Source organism: Salvelinus alpinus, chromosome 4, assembly GCF_045679555.1.
Source record: "Salvelinus alpinus chromosome 4, SLU_Salpinus.1, whole genome shotgun sequence".
Lineage (NCBI taxonomy): Eukaryota > Metazoa > Chordata > Actinopteri > Salmoniformes > Salmonidae > Salvelinus > Salvelinus alpinus.
In genome coordinates, this window is record NC_092089.1 from 51,071,258 (window position 1) to 51,084,029 (window position 12,772).

At 45.6% G+C, this 12,772-nt stretch overlaps 1 long non-coding RNA gene across 1 annotated transcript; it reads right to left on the bottom strand.

The window, feature by feature from the left end:
* Positions 1-10,547: 10,547 nt before the first annotated feature.
* Positions 10,548-11,912, bottom strand: LOC139573888 (uncharacterized). The gene is made up of 3 exons (XR_011674665.1): positions 11,735-11,912; positions 11,607-11,660; positions 10,548-11,509 (listed from the first exon to the last, which is right to left on the bottom strand). It is a non-coding gene; the product is annotated as an uncharacterized lncRNA (long non-coding RNA).
* Positions 11,913-12,772: the final 860 nt, after the last annotated feature.

Sequence of the window (12,772 nt, forward strand, 5' to 3'; positions counted from 1 at the left end):
CTATTGATTTCCCCCTTACCACAGGTCAGTGGCGCTGGCAGCCTAGTGGGCTCACAGAGAGAGGCTGCTGTGGGAGGGAGGACAGGAGGAGGAAAGAGGGGACGAGGGAGGTAGGGAGTGAGGGATGGATAGGGGATAGAGGGGATAACCACAGTCTTATTAACCACACTGTGCCTCCTGGGATTGCGTGTTAAGAAGATAATTACGTTTGAAGAGATGTTTGAGGGTTTGTCGACATGATCCAGGAAAGGCGCATTTAAAGAGTCAACTATGTTAGAGAATGTTGCCCAAAACCAGAGCAACAATGACTGATTACAATGCAAAACTGACTTCAAATGTTCAGATAAAAAACATGGGAATAGAAACAGGCCAAATTGTATTTTTGCTGTATAGAGGAGGAGGGTGAAGAAACTAGGGGTGAACCAGATTTATACTGGGTGTGGCAAATCACACCTCCATCTCCTTGTTTCAGCATTTTTCCATCGCACAGTCTCACCTTGGCTCCCAGTTGTGTACCTATAGGTGAACAGAAAGCCTGATATAGACCACATACTGTATAAAGTAATGCTTGAACGCACACAGGGAAGGATGGTTGGACACATACATACACACACTGGAGCTTTCACCCCTAGATGAGTACACCAATGCTGACAATGTGCCAGACCTGAACTTCACTTTCCCAGCTTCAAACTGGACCGCTCTCTTCAAAATGATGTGGAGAGACCAACAACATGAAGAGGGTAGCTGGAATATAATTATATACTGAGTATACAAAAAGCTAACTCTCTCTCCTCTGCTCTCATCCTTCTAGACCTATCGGCTGCCTTCGATACTGTGAACCATCAGATCCTCCTCTCCACCCTCTCCGAGTTGGGCATCTCCGGCGCGGCCCACGCTTGGATTGCGTCCTACCTGACAGGTCGCTCCTACCAGGTGGCGTGGCGAGAATCTGTCTCCTCACCACGTGCTCTCACCACTGGTGTCCCCCAGGGCTCTGTTCTAGGCCCTCTCCTATTCTCGCTATACACCAAGTCACTTGGCTCTGTCATAACCTCACATGGTCTCTCCTATCATTGCTATGCAGACGACACACAACTAATCTTCTCCTTTCCCCCTTCTGATGACCAGGTGGCGAATCGCATCTCTGCATGTCTGGCAGACATATCAGTGTGGATGACGGATCACCACCTCAAGCTGAACCTCGGCAAGACGGAGCTGCTCTTCCTCCCGGGGAAGGACTGCCCGTTCCATGATCTCGCCATCACGGTTGACAACTCCATTGTGTCCTCCTCCCAGAGCGCTAAGAACCTTGGCGTGATCCTGGACAACACCCTGTCGTTCTCAACTAACATCAAGGCGGTGGCCCGTTCCTGTAGGTTCATGCTCTACAACATCCGCAGAGTACGACCCTGCCTCACACAGGAAGCGGCGCAGGTCCTAATCCAGGCACTTGTCATCTCCCGTCTGGATTACTGCAACTCGCTGTTGGCTGGGCTCCCTGCCTGTGCCATTAAACCCCTACAACTCATCCAGAACGCCGCAGCCCGTCTGGTGTTCAACCTTCCCAAGTTCTCTCACGTCACCCCGCTCCTCCGCTCTCTCCACTGGCTTCCAGTTGAAGCTCGCATCCGCTACAAGACCATGGTGCTTGCCTACGGAGCTGTGAGGGGAACGGCACCTCAGTACCTCCAGGCTCTGATCAGGCCCTACACCCAAACAAGGGCACTGCGTTCATCCACCTCTGGCCTGCTCGCCTCCCTACCACTGAGGAAGTACAGTTCCCACTCAGCCCAGTCAAAACTGTTCGCTGCTCTGGCCCCCCAATGGTGGAACAAACTCCCTCACGACGCCAGGACAGCGGAGTCAATCACCACCTTCCGGAGACACCTGAAACCCCACCTCTTTAAGGAATACCTAGGATAGGATAAAGTAATCCTTCTCACCCCCCCCCCCCTTAAAAGATTTAGATGCACTATTGTAAAGTGGCTGTTCCACTGGATGTCATAAGGTGAATGCACCAATTTGTAAGTCGCTCTGGATAAGAGCGTCTGCTAAATGACTTAAATGTAAATGTAAAAATTAAGAACACCTGCTCTTTCCATGACAGACTGAGCAGGTGAATCCAGGTGAAAGCTATAATCCCTTATTGATGTCACTTGTTAAATCCACTTCAATCAGTGTAGTTGAAGGAGACAGATTAAAGAAGGATTTTTAAGCCTTGAGACAATTGAGACATGGATTGTATACGTGTGCCATTAAGAGGGTGAATGGGCTGGACACAAAATGTAAGTACATTTGAATGGGGTATGGTAGTAGGTGCCAGGTGCACCAGTTTATGTCAAGAACTGCAATGCTGCTGAGTTTTTCACTCTCAACAGTTTCACGTGTGTATCAAGAATGGTCCACCACCTAAACGACATCCAGCCAACTTGACACAACTGTGGTAAATTCCGGGTTGGAGCGAGCGGTCGCATTCGCACTTTGGTCCGCAGGTAGTATAACTTTTCATTACATTTCATTACATTTCATTATAGTACAACGGTTTGATTTGTCTAATCTTAGCAATTTCTTCTTAGCTAGCTACATAGCCGTCTTTGTATCAAAGATAATTGCGTAATTATCGTATTTCGTCGTCCTAACGCAGTCTACACTGCTATCTGCCCAGCAGCTAGCCAGCTAGCAAACGTCCACCGTCTACCGAATAGCAGCACTGTAGCAACTATTACACTCAACTGAACGACTTGATTAGTGTAGTGTTAGCTAGCTACATAGTTGTCTTTGCTGTCTTCGTATCCAAGATAATTGTGTAGTTTAGAGTGTGTAGTTTTAGAGTGATTATCTTAATTTACCGAGGTTAGCTAGCCAGCTATTTGTCGTCCTTAACGTAGGAGACACTGCTAGCTAGCCAACGTCTACCGAATAGAACTTCCGCACTCAACAACCCGGTCGCACTCCGCTTCGCTCCACAGGTAGTATCACATTTTCATTTCATTTCATTACAGTACAACGGTTTGATTTGTTTGATCGTAGCTAGCTACATAGCTAGCTACATAGCCGTCTTTGTATCAAAGATAATTGTGTAGTCTAGAGCGATTTTCTAGGTTAGCTAGCCAGCTATTGTCGTTCTTTTAACGCAACGTAACGTAATCAACACTGCTAGCTAGCCAGCTAGCCCCCGAATAGCAGCACTGTAGAAACTATTACACTCAACGGAACGACTTGACTAGTGTAGTGTCAACAACGCAGCCACTGCCAGCTAGCCTACAAAGTCAACAACGCAGCCACTGCCAGCTAGCCTACTTCAGCAGTACTGTATCATCTTAATCATTTTAGTCAATAAGATTCTTGCTACGTAAGCTTAACTTTCTGAACATTCGAGACGCGTAGTCCACTTGTCATTCCAATCTCCTTTGCATTAGCGTAGTCTCTTCTGTAGCCTGTCAACTATGTGTCTGTCTATCCCTGTTCTCTCTTCTCTGCACAGACCATACAAACGCTCCACACCGCGTGGCCGCGGCCACCCTAATCTGGTGGTCCCAGCGCGCACGACCCACGTGGAGTTCCAGGTCTCCGGTAGCCTCTGGAACTGCCGATCTGCGGCCAACAAGGCAGAGTTCATCTCAGCCTATGTCTCCCTCCAGTCCCTCGACTTCTTGGCACTGACGGAAACATGGATCACCACAGATAACACTGCTACTCCTACTGCTCTCTCTTCGTCCGCCCACGTGTTCTCGCACACCCCGAGAGCTTCTGGTCAGCGGGGTGGTGGCACCGGGATCCTCATCTCTCCCAAGTGGTCATTCTCTCTTTCTCCCCTTACCCATCTGTCTATCGCCTCCTTTGAATTCCATGCTGTCACAGTTACCAGCCCTTTCAAGCTTAACATCCTTATCATTTATCGCCCTCCAGGTTCCCTCGGAGAGTTCATCAATGAGCTTGATGCCTTGATAAGCTCCTTTCCTGAGGACGGCTCACCTCTCACAGTTCTGAGCGACTTTAACCTCCCCACGTCTACCTTTGACTCATTCCTCTCTGCCTCCTTCTTTCCACTCCTCTCCTCTTTTGACCTCACCCTCTCACCTTCCCCCCCTACTCACAAGGCAGGCAATACGCTCGACCTCATCTTTACTAGATGCTGTTCTTCCACTAACCTCATTGCAACTCCCCTCCAAGTCTCCGACCACTACCTTGTATCCTTTTCCCTCTCGCTCTCATCCAACACTTCCCACACTGCCCCTACTCGGATGGTATCGCGCCGTCCCAACCTTCGCTCTCTCTCCCCCGCTACCCTCTCCTCTTCCATCCTATCATCTCTTCCCTCTGCTCAAACCTTCTCCAACCTATCTCCTGATTCTGCCTCCTCAACCCTCCTCTCCTCCCTTTCTGCATCCTTTGACTCTCTATGTCCCCTATCCTCCAGGCCGGCTCGGTCCTCCCCTCCCGCTCCGTGGCTCGACGACTCATTGCGAGCTCACAGAACAGGGCTCCGGGCAGCCGAGCGGAAATGGAGGAAAACTCGCCTCCCTGCGGACCTGGCATCCTTTCACTCCCTCCTCTCTACATTTTCCTCTTCTGTCTCTGCTGCTAAAGCCACTTTCTACCACTCTAAATTCCAAGCATCTGCCTCTAACCCTAGGAAGCTCTTTGCCACCTTCTCCTCCCTCCTGAATCCTCCTCCCCCTCCCCCCCTCCTCCCTCTCTGCAGATGACTTCGTCAACCATTTTGAAAAGAAGGTCGACGACATCCGATCCTCGTTTGCTAAGTCAAACGACACCGCTGGTTCTGCTCACACTGCCCTACCCTGTGCTCTGACCTCTTTCTCCCCTCTCTCTCCAGATGAAATCTCGCGTCTTGTGACGGCCGGCCGCCCAACAACCTGCCCGCTTGACCCTATCCCCTCCTCTCTTCTCCAGACCATTTCCGGAGACCTTCTCCCTTACCTCACCTCGCTCATCAACTCATCCCTGACCGCTGGCTACGTCCCTTCCGTCTTCAAGAGAGCGAGAGTTGCACCCCTTCTGAAAAAACCTACACTCGATCCCTCCGATGTCAACAACTACAGACCAGTATCCCTTTCTTTTCTCTCCAAAACTCTTGAACGTGCCGTCCTTGGCCAGCTCTCCCGCTATCTCTCTCAGAATGACCTTCTTGATCCAAATCAGTCAGGTTTCAAGACTAGTCATTCAACTGAGACTGCTCTTCTCTGTATCACGGAGGCGCTCCGCACTGCTAAAGCTAACTCTCTCTCCTCTGCTCTCATCCTTCTAGACCTATCGGCTGCCTTCGATACTGTGAACCATCAGATCCTCCTCTCCACCCTCTCCGAGTTGGGCATCTCCGGCGCGGCCCACGCTTGGATTGCGTCCTACCTGACAGGTCGCTCCTACCAGGTGGCGTGGCGAGAATCTGTCTCCTCACCACGTGCTCTCACCACTGGTGTCCCCCAGGGCTCTGTTCTAGGCCCTCTCCTATTCTCGCTATACACCAAGTCACTTGGCTCTGTCATAACCTCACATGGTCTCTCCTATCATTGCTATGCAGACGACACACAACTAATCTTCTCCTTTCCCCCTTCTGATGACCAGGTGGCGAATCGCATCTCTGCATGTCTGGCAGACATATCAGTGTGGATGACGGATCACCACCTCAAGCTGAACCTCGGCAAGACGGAGCTGCTCTTCCTCCCGGGGAAGGACTGCCCGTTCCATGATCTCGCCATCACGGTTGACAACTCCATTGTGTCCTCCTCCCAGAGCGCTAAGAACCTTGGCGTGATCCTGGACAACACCCTGTCGTTCTCAACTAACATCAAGGCGGTGGCCCGTTCCTGTAGGTTCATGCTCTACAACATCCGCAGAGTACGACCCTGCCTCACACAGGAAGCGGCGCAGGTCCTAATCCAGGCACTTGTCATCTCCCGTCTGGATTACTGCAACTCGCTGTTGGCTGGGCTCCCTGCCTGTGCCATTAAACCCCTACAACTCATCCAGAACGCCGCAGCCCGTCTGGTGTTCAACCTTCCCAAGTTCTCTCACGTCACCCCGCTCCTCCGCTCTCTCCACTGGCTTCCAGTTGAAGCTCGCATCCGCTACAAGACCATGGTGCTTGCCTACGGAGCTGTGAGGGGAACGGCACCTCAGTACCTCCAGGCTCTGATCAGGCCCTACACCCAAACAAGGGCACTGCGTTCATCCACCTCTGGCCTGCTCGCCTCCCTACCACTGAGGAAGTACAGTTCCCGCTCAGCCCAGTCAAAACTGTTCGCTGCTCTGGCCCCCCAATGGTGGAACAAACTCCCTCACGACGCCAGGACAGCGGAGTCAATCACCACCTTCCGGAGACACCTGAAACCCCACCTCTTTAAGGAATACCTAGGATAGGATAAAGTAATCCTTCTCACCCCCCCCCCCCCCCCCTTAAAAGATTTAGATGCACTATTGTAAAGTGGCTGTTCCACTGGATGTCATAAGGTGAATGCACCAATTTGTAAGTCGCTCTGGATAAGAGCGTCTGCTAAATGACTTAAATGTAAATGTAAGCGTTAGAGTCAAAATGGGCCATTATCCCTGTGGAATGCTTTCGACACCTTGTAGAGTCCATGCCCCGGCGAATTGAGGCTGTTCTGAGGGCAAAAGGGGGAGATGTGAGTGGGGAGGGGCTGCAACTCAATATTAGGAAGGTGTTCCTAGTGTTTGGTATACTCAGTGTATATGGCCCATATAAATTCCGCCAGCGTCCAAATGGCACCTGATTTTCGATATAACGCAGTACTTTTGACCAGGGCCCATGAGGCTCTGGTCCAAAGTATTTCACTACATAAGGAAGAGGATACCATTTGGGACTCAGCCTCCATCTCTCAGGCTATGTCCACTCATATGCCTGCCCAGAGTAAAAAAAACAACGTCCTTTACATAATAAGCTCTGTCTATAATGTTGTCCTTTCCTTTCCCTAGTTATGGGGATGAGAAGTGCTCCACTGGAGGGCTTGGAGAGCCTGTCACCTCTCTGGAAATACATACACACAAACACACACTGAAGCGAGTGTGCATGCACACACACACACACACACACACATATACTTACATACGGATGGCTCCCCTGAAGCATGAGTCACATGGTGTGTGAGAGTGAGTCACAGTACTAATAAAAGAGTGTTTGTCGTGTTTGTGAAACAAGTGTGCTTAATTAGCCTCACTCAGGTTAGGCAGAGGTTGGCTCCAACAGCACCAATGTAGTCTCTCCCTGTGCTGTACGAGGGAACCGGGTCATTAATTCATTGATCGAGAGGAAACAGAAGCATACTGGTGGTGTCATATAGTAGATACTGTGTGGCACTAATTTCGCTGTGTGATTAGACAACTAGTAGTTGACGATTCATTTTCTTTGCTTTGTCTTATGTGTTGTTTCAGGGATACTCCGTCTCTGTGACAGTTTAGCTGTTGTCACACTTCAATTAGAGGAAGTGAAGTTTATGCACCCACATGTATGATAGGTTAAGATTACATGAAAGGTACAGGTACAGAAGTTTGGTGAGATAATATTGTGAGTGACAACAAAATGACCCATCAAAATACTGTCGGTATAATTAAGAACGTAGTTTCCCATGAGAGTCTTAACATGGAGTAGCTGGCCAGCTCACAAAATATTTGTCTCTGGGTGCAGAGATGATAAAGCATGTAACTTCGAGCCAGGTGTACCTTCACCAGGTGTTTTTCACTTAGTCATCCCACCTAGTGGATGACAGGTCCCTCACCCCTTCACGCCTGCCCACACACCACCCATTTGACAAATGATGTATGACCACACTCTCCTGCGCACCCCTCCTTTAAAAACCCAGTTAATTGCTTCACTTTGTTCTGTCACTTACTTTCCTATTTGCGTTCTGGATGAGTGTTCATAGCTGGCTCTCTTTGCGCGCCTGAGATTGATTTATGGCGCGTTCAGTGTAACCTTATCTGTCTCTCCTTCTTTGCACTCCTCAAACTGCTTTTCAGGGAGAGATGAAAGCTGGGAGTGACGTGTGAGGTCCTTTCACTGAAGGCAAAGGGAATGGAAGCCTTGCTTTAATTAATCACACCAATGGCAAATTCAATTGTGTTTCTCATGCCTGCTCTCCATTCAAAAAGGCAGAAAGAAATGTTCATACTGTATATTGTCCTTAATGTCACTATACTGTCCTGGATCTACTAAACATATGGCCAGTGGGAAGTGGACTTATACCAACAGAAGTACAAATTTAAGGTCTGAAAAAAAGTGGCAAAGTTTGATTTTGGAGTGTAATGTCCCTTTAACATGTTGTATAATGCCTATGCAGTGAATCTAAACATCTTGAACTCCCATAAGATATTTCTGAAGAACTCTGTAAAGCAAATGAATGTATGCCTTTGTTCAAATGTTAAAAGTCAGAAAACAAACCTTGAGCCTTTGAAAGATCAAGTCGACTTGGTGAAATTAACATCATAATCCTGTTGGTAAAGCAAGAGACTGATGTTATGGTATTTGCCAAGGGTAATATGTTTGATTCACAGTACTGGTTGGACAGCAGTGTAATCCAATATGACACCAGCTTGCTTACACCAATAGATGGCACTCTGGTAGCATCAAGCATTCTGAGATCAGTACGGTTGGACACATTTGACAGTAGATCATGTGAGTCCTAAAGCAAATACATTTGAGGTTAATGAAGTGTAGGCAGAGAGGAAGAGGCTAAGAGAGAGGATGTACTCTGCTCAAATTCTGTCCACATTAAGCAGATCATTAATTATTAAGCAAGTGAGGAGTTTTTGTATGGGGGGCAATGAGAGTTGAATTTAGTCAAGATAAAAATATTGCTATTTTGATACGTGTCACTTATTTGATCTAATAGAAGTTTTGTACTGCTTGGCTTGCTACGAGTGTACAGATATAACTGTGATGCACATGATATCCTGGCAACTTTGGGGACAATAAGTAGACCAGAGCCAGCTGTTCCCCTCGCTCATGTGAGCATACCAGATATAGAGTACCACAGTAAGAGTCATAATAACCATAAAACCTAGCGGTCAAATAGGGAAATGGTTTCAATCGTTTTTCCAACATTCATTTTTCCCATAGGGGATTTTAGAAACACTTAAAATAAAAGCTGTGTTTGGTGTAGGCTTACCCTGGCCGTGACGTTTTGATAACCATGTAAATCTCTCTAGGTTTAGGACAAGGTGACTTCGCAATGTATTCACCTGCGTTTATCCCCCAAAAAGAAAATGTTAATTAGCTGCTAATACGTCTATCAGAAAGAACTACAAATGCAATGATGATTTACACGAGACTGCCAAATCGAGGAAAAGGTAGGAATCTCTGGATTAACTATATAAGTGGTGGAAAAAATACCCAGTTGCCATACTTGAGTAAAAGTAAAGATACCTTAATAGAAAATGACTCAAGTAAAAGTCACCCAGTAAAATACTACTTGAGTAAAAGTCAAAGTATTTTGTTTTAAATATACTTAATTATCAAAAGTAAAAATAGAAATAATTTCAAATTCCTTATATTAAGCAAACCAGACACCACAGTTTTAGATATTTTTTTAATTTATGGATAGCCAGGGGCACTCTAACACACTTCAACACAATTTACAAATGAAGCACATGTGTATAGTGAGTCTACCAGATTAGAGGAAGAAGTGCATGAATTGGACCATTTTCCAGTCCTGCTAAGCATTCAAAATATGAGTGCTTTTGAGTGCCAGGGAAAATGTATGGAGTGAAAAGTACATTATTTTCTTCAGGAATGTAATGAAATAAAATAAGTTGTCAAAAATATAAAGTACAGATTCCCCAAAACACAACTTAAGTAGTACTTTATAGTATTTTTACACCACTCTCATTTTAGCTAAATGTAGTAATGAATAAATTGGCTACTTTTCTGTAAATGGACAATTCTATGAACTGTCTTGTGCAAGTTTTAAATTGACACAATAGCTGTTAGCAAAGATGTCAGCTAGAGATGACATGCAGGAGCTTGCAGGGATTTGTAGTTTTGCATGATGTCTACTTTGATGCTAATTAGCATTTTCAAATAAGTAAATAGAGCCGAATATATTGATAAAAGTCACCTTGTCCGAGAGAGATATACATGGGTATTATGCCACCTCCACTGTGGGGCTCTAATATGGAGAAACTGTAAGCTCCCTTAGGAAAGCATGCTCACACAAGAGGGGGAACACCCACGTAGAGGAATATTTTATTTATATTTTTAAACAGCTTGAGTGAACAATCTTAATTTATCCACCATCTTTGGTGTAGATATTTAGATTGGATACAACCTCTGGTTGAGTTTCTATTGGTTTACAGGGACACACTCACTTAAGGTGATCAAAAGTTGTAGGTCAACGAGCAAACGGAACAGTTTATCAAAAGGACATCTTATTTCTGTTCAAAGTGCATATTTTAAACTACACTTCTGGTGCATCGCTTACTGCTGGATAACTTGTCTTAAACCAAAATTCTATAAATGTAGCAAATTGTTGGTCTATCAGTTGAATTTTTCCTAGTAATCAAAAGAAATCATCTCAAAACATAATGGGCATTTTATTTGAAGGATAAACACTGGACAGTGGGGGAAGAGCCATAACCAAATAGTTATTCAGAACAGTGATGTCAAGGATAAGTAAATGTACTGGAATACAAACACAGCGTACATGTTTTGCCCTTGAAAAGTGCATAATGTCACCGATTTGCTCACCAATGGTATGGTTGGCTCCTCAGACAAAGGTAGTTTGCAAAGGAAAGTTTGTCCGTTAGGATCTTAACCAACCGGATCCCTGTTTTTTCTGGCACTTCATCAAACTGCTTCATATTTCAGCTCTTTGATCACAGAATGGACAGCACCATGGCCTGTGAACAGAATTTTCTTAGCTCGGGTGCTGATGAGTACACTCTGGGATGGTGGAGCGGATTTAGAGGAAAAGCCTCTACTGTGGCCATGACCACAGGATACTTTTTCCATAGGGTACAACACCTCTGCTCTGGGGTCGTGAAACCACACTCTGGGCTGTTCTACGTCTGCCGGCGACTGGCTGAACGACAACAGGCTTATAGTAGCCTCGATTGTCCACTTTGTCTGAGTACTCAAACTGACTAGGGGCTACCATTACATTTGGTCGAGGCACAGAATTCTTGACCTGCTCAAAGTTGGGCTTGTGGCTGCTAACAAATTGTCCCTTGGGAGTGTAGACAGAATGGCTGACAGAGGAGTCAGCCAAACTGGGATCAGAAGCGTGGTAGTTTAGTGTAGACGGTTTGGGTTGAAAGCCTCTGGGGAAGACTTGTCCATAGGCCCAGTCACTTGGATATCCATCCCTTTGAATTTTACCATTGTGCAGAAGGATAGGCTCAAACTCAGTTTCTTTGGGGCCATAATTATTTTCATAGTGGGTTTCTATGGGATCAAAACTTCTATGGCGTGTTGGTCGAAGATAGTAAGGGACAAACTGGGTCCTAGGGAGGTCCAAACCCAGGGCAGCTGCTCGGGCTAAAGTGAAAAGACAGCAACAAAACAGAAATGTTAGTGTACGCATCTAAAGCCAAAATATGACATTTAGCAACAACATTTAGGACACACAGAGTACCTCTTGCCGTGTTGGCACACCAGGAACCTCCAGCAAAGACAGAGCTCATCAACACTGCAAGAGAAAGACATTCAATACAAATACATGATCTAATAAGATAAACATTTTTAAAGAGCCACAAGTTTTACCTTAGATATATGGTCAGAGCTCGATGCATTGTTTCTGTGATATGGACACCAACTACCTGATGACCAAATGATTGAAGTACCTTACAACCTCTTGACATATGTAGCCACTCTGAGCCTCAACCCTTGCTTGTCTTGATTAACTAATTACGGACAGCTGGTCATCATGGAAACCACACCCAAACATTTAATTTACTCACCCATTAGGCAAATTGCTTCATTACACCAGCTGATTGGATAGAAATGTCTGCTCAGCGACAGTACTGTGGTGGTTTAACCCATCAATATTAAACAGTGTTCTATGTATGTGGTTTAACCGTCCATTTTTGTTGCAAGCAAGTAAGCTGTAAAGCATGATTTGAATAGGTCTTTTGAATGTGGAAGGTTACAATCTTTAGGTAGATGGGAAAAAATTATAAAAAGAATCCAATAAAAATGATCATTATTACAGACTATGGCTGTTTACACAGGCAGCCCAATTCTGATATTTTTCCACTAATTGGTCTTTTGACCAATCACATCAGCTCTTTTCACATAAGATCTTTTTCAGAGCTGATCTGATTGGTCAAAATAATAATTAGTGAAACAAAATATAAGAATTGGGCTGCCTGTCTAAACACAGCCAAAGCGTCTCAGCTGAACTAGGATCAGTTTTCCTTTTTATTTCATAATGAATAATGTGAATACGGGCCCTGACTTTCATTTAAAAATTGATATGAATGAGGTAAAAAGCTGAGTAATCATAGGTGCGCACAATAATTCCCAAATATACACAATTTCACCCATTTTTTTGTTACCATGGCACTGCTTTCCTATGGTAGTACGTTGTGTAGATGCAGTAATTAAATTTTTCAATTAAATGGACAGAAAATCATGATAACAATCTGCAATTTGGAAATATTAGACTTAAAAACCCATAGTTGCCTCAGATGAAATGAACGACAGATGCGCCCCCCCCCCTTCTTGCAAGATATATTTGGTAACAGCATGTCAGTAAAAATACATTGTTTCAAATAGGAGTCACATTAAAGCCTTCCTTTG